This window comes from Phoenix dactylifera, unplaced genomic scaffold, assembly GCF_009389715.1.
Source record: "Phoenix dactylifera cultivar Barhee BC4 unplaced genomic scaffold, palm_55x_up_171113_PBpolish2nd_filt_p 000395F, whole genome shotgun sequence".
Lineage (NCBI taxonomy): Eukaryota > Viridiplantae > Streptophyta > Magnoliopsida > Arecales > Arecaceae > Phoenix > Phoenix dactylifera.
Genome location: NW_024067840.1, coordinates 342,341 through 346,928, shown reverse-complemented (window position 1 = coordinate 346,928; position 4,588 = coordinate 342,341).

The following is a 4,588-nucleotide window of genomic DNA, read 5'->3' as shown; positions in this document are numbered from 1 at the left end:
TGTGCTGTGAATCGAAATGAGAGTAAAGAAAGAGACAAACAATCACAAACACAAGGCTTTTATAGTGGTTCGGAGCTAACCCTTGCCTCCTACGTCTACTTCCCCAAGTCTCACTTGGAATTCACTATAACCCCTTGGATTACAGCCGGTTGTTTTACAAGCTCACAACCAAACTTGTTGTTTTACGAGCTCAAAACAAACTCGGTCGGTTTTTCCTGGGCTCACCGACTAGAACCACTCCGATTGGTTTTTTCCGGAATCACAATCGAACCCTTACACGTTGGTTTTACACTCGGCTCACCAACCAACCTCTACACCCTTGATTCAATCCCCCGATTGAACCAAGCAAAGACAAGATGGAAATAATGACAACAAACAGAAAAACAAAAGCTTCTCAAAAGCAGATAAATAACAATATAAACTAGAGAGAAGTTAAGAGCCCTCAAACACGTTTGAGTTGGAGTAGAGTAGGGGCTTCTTGAACTTCGGATCTCCTCTTGAATGTCTGGTCGAGCTTGAATGCAGGAGGAGATCTCTTTCAATGTTTGGGAAGAGGTAGTTGGATGGAGTTATGGCGCTCTTCCCTCTTATTCGTTGAAAAACCACTTGCAGAGAATGAATGCTTGATTACTTTGAATGGAATGGTGCGTCTCTCTCTTGCTACAGTCCTCTGTGGCTATTTAAGCCATCCCCTACGGAAACTAGCCGTTTAGACACCTTTTCTGCCCGTTCTGCTAGCACTCTGCACAACCTGACAATATGTCCGTTGGGGGTCGGAGTCGACTCGCGCGATCAGGAGTCGACTCGGCTGTAGCGGGAGTCGACTCATGCTTTTCTGAGTCGACTCGGCAACTGTTCCGATTTGAATTAAAGTGGCCTCTTCGACTGGGAGTCGACTCGACTTGACCCGGAGTCGACTCGCCAATTTCTGGAGCTGACTTGGCATTTTTGGAGTCGGCTCATTACATGAAATCCATGGAGCTAATTTCAACTTGCCCACTCGAGTCGACTCGACAATCCTGGGAGTCGACTCGGCGCTCAGAGCCCGAACTCCCGATCTTCTGTCTTTTGGGCTCCGTCCAGTCTTGGATGTCGACTCGAACTTCCCCCGGAGTCGACTCGGCTCTCAGTTTCCGAGAACATAGGCTTCCTGCCTTTTTTTGGGTGTAGCCGCTGGCCTTTGGAGTCGACTCGAGCTGTCTGGGAGTCGACCTCGAGCTCTCAGAGACAGTAAATCTGGTCCTTCTGTCTTTTTTGGGGTCGCGCTGTCTCGGGTCGACTCGCGCATTGCGGGAGTCGACTCGAATCTCAGAGTCCGAAAAACTGCTCTCTGACTTTTGCCTTGTGAACCACTGAGAGTCAACTCGCGCTTTCTTTGAAGTCGACCTACCAACCATCGGAGTCGACTCGCGTTCCCAAGGAGTCGACTCGAGATCTCAGGTCGAAATTCGCTCTCTGACTTTTCTGTCTGTAACTCCTTGGAGTCGACTCATACTACTCCGGAGTCGACTCGGTAAACATCGGAGTCGACTCGCGCACTTCAGGAGTCGACTCGGCTGACAGGTTTTTGAGGTTGATGCTTTGCTGCTCGTCTGTCTGTTCTCAGTCGGGAGTCGACTCGTAATGATCCGGAGTCGACTCGAGCCCGTGCCAGTGTTCTGATACGCTTGAGGTCGACTCGTAATACTCTGGAGTCGACTCGAGTCTCAGACTTTGGTTCAAACTGACTTCTTAACTTATCCAAAATATTATGAACCAAGTCTAGAAACACTTTAGACAAGATTTTCACTGAAACACTCAATTGAATTCATTAGTAAACAAGAAGATATACTCAGATGGCTTTGAGCTCATCAAAATCAAATAGGGTTATGAATCAATCACTCCACAATCTCCCCCTTTTTGATGATGACAAAATATTGAGTATATGTAAAGTGAATTGCTCCAATAAACAAGGAAATAAAATCCATAAATGAATTCAAGTATCTGGTTATTTGATTTATCCATCTTGAAAAGGTGTGAAAAACAATAAATTTTGGAGTTAAGGCTCCCCCCCTTTTATTTAGAATTATATAAGCCTTCATATCATGCAATCAATTGTTTGGCTTATATATATTAATGATTTAGCTTTTCTTAAAAAATTCAGATTCTCCCCTCAACATATGCATTCAACTTTGTTTTGATTCTCTGAATTTCCTTTTTAATGCATTGAAGTTTTTGAACTGAAATTTTTGGTTTTTAGAGGGAAAATCTGACAATTTATTCTTGAGTTGGATCACTAATCTTCCCGAAATATCCCTTGAATAGATTCTGGAGATTTACTCCATTAGGAGCCCCAACAGAGAGATAATGAGCCTCGAGGTACCAAAATCCACTAAGAACAAAATTATGTTTAATTTTTGGATTCTCATTTTGAGTTTCTTTTATGTTGATTCGCCATTACATATCTACCTAAGATATTTCTCCCCCTTTTTGTTTATCATATTAAAAAAGGAGGTAAGCAGATACAAAACAATCACTTAGAGATCAAATTGGGCACACAATTGAGAGAATATGTCTACTCATTGGTTGATGTGTATGGTAAATACATTTTTAGAATACAATAAGTAAAGCAAAAAAATACCATGGTCAAAAATAACACAAAATGATCTAAGAGCTTCCCTTCGAGGAGGATGCGGCTCCCTCCTCTCAGAGGATGTGGCTCCTCCTCTCAATCTGTTCTGCTCCATGAGGAGGGTGACCGCATCTGTAACATGCCCGAGCTGAGAGATAATGGACGAAGTGGCCCTGCTATGTGTAGTGGAGAGCCTCGTCACCGACTTCTGAAGTGCCGTCCGGCTTGTCGATGAGCACGTTCGACAAGCGCTCGCCCCTGAGTAAGTGGTGCTCTGTCCTTCCGGATGTTCATCCGCGCATTCTTCCGAGTGATGCCCGTGCCGTCACTCATACTGGAGCAATTGAGGCCTGGATCAGGCTCCGGACGTTGTCAAATCTCTTCCCGCATATGGGCCCGTCATCCTTCAGTCACGGCTGTCAAGGAAGGGACCAACGCTGACGAAGGTGTAGGAGTGGGAGCAGCACTGAACCCCGGAGCTCCCGAAGGTAGAATCATCTCGCAGATCTTCGGAACCTATCCTGGCCTGCCGCAACTCTCCTGGAGTTGCTTGATAGTCAACTTTTAAAGGACCACGCCAACAGCACGTATCTAGTAGGATAGTGATTACGGGTATCGATCCACAGGGATTGGGGTATAGTTATTTTTCTTAAAAATAAAAATATTTAAAGGGATGAATTGTGAAACTAGCAATTTAATAAAAGAAAATGCAATTAAAAGGATATCAGTTGGAGGAACCTAGGGCATGGAATTCACCACTAACATCGAAACAAGGATTAATTATATTTTTATTTCGTTCTTGGATTAACATGGCAAATTGGCTACAAGCCTAATAAGCATTTAAATAAAAAATTCACAAAGTAATTTGGGCATAATCCATCTTCAGTTGGCATGAAATGTCTACCCTAATCTAAGGTGGTAGCACACTGCATCTTCCTTAAGCATGGACTATCTTATATTTACTTAGTGATCATGAAAGAACAGTTGTACGAACATCATACTTAAAAAATCACAGAAATTAAATATGATTCAAAAGAAGATATCCATTATAAACAATAAGTTCATACAACCCCAAGAATATAAAATCAAATATAAAAATCCGTGTCCCTTTGTTAGGGCTACATCCGGCCCTGAAGAAAAGATCAAGCCCTGCATGGAGTTGGAGACGGGGCAGCAGCAGCACAGCGTGAAAGAGTAGATGCCCTATAAGCCAATCATTTGATGGGTTTCTCTTTGTAATCCTCCAAATACATGTATTTTGACACTCGATATATATCAATAAAGGCATTGTGTTTCATCATTTGCTGCTTATCTATTTTATTTATTGGATGATGAACCCCATAAATTAGGACATTGATTTTAGGGTTATGATGAGATTATACCAGTCGAGACCTAAAATCTTAAAACTCCTAATTTAGAATATCCCAGTCAAATTGGTATATTGAGTCGGGGATCAATATTACCGGAAAGACTGGCACATCTTATGTATGCTCAATGTAGAGGGTGATTGATCTCACAATCACTTGTGTGAGACACTAATACAAAGATGTGGGTGCTCATTAGAGGAATGAGTTCACTGAAATGACCAGCCATGAGAACATCTTATGGATTCTTACTTAATTATCAAAAGATGGTTCTCATAGTGGGAGTTGTGCAAGTGATCCTTAGACCTGAGATCACCATGATACCTTGTGCACTTGAAGCTATATTTTGGTTTACCCTCATTCACGACATTGCGTTGTGTACGGGGTATTCTGGATATGGTGGATTTTGTACGAAGGTTGTGAGTAGGTCAACAAGGAATCAGTCACTTCTAGTAAGAGAAGGTAACATCCTACTTACTCTAATCTTATGATGATTCACGAAGCCTTTGATCAAAGCAAAATGAATATTAGAAAGAGTTTCTAATGTTTCATTGTTTGAATTATCATATAAAAGATTGAGAGAGACATGAATAAGTGATTGAGTTTGATATTG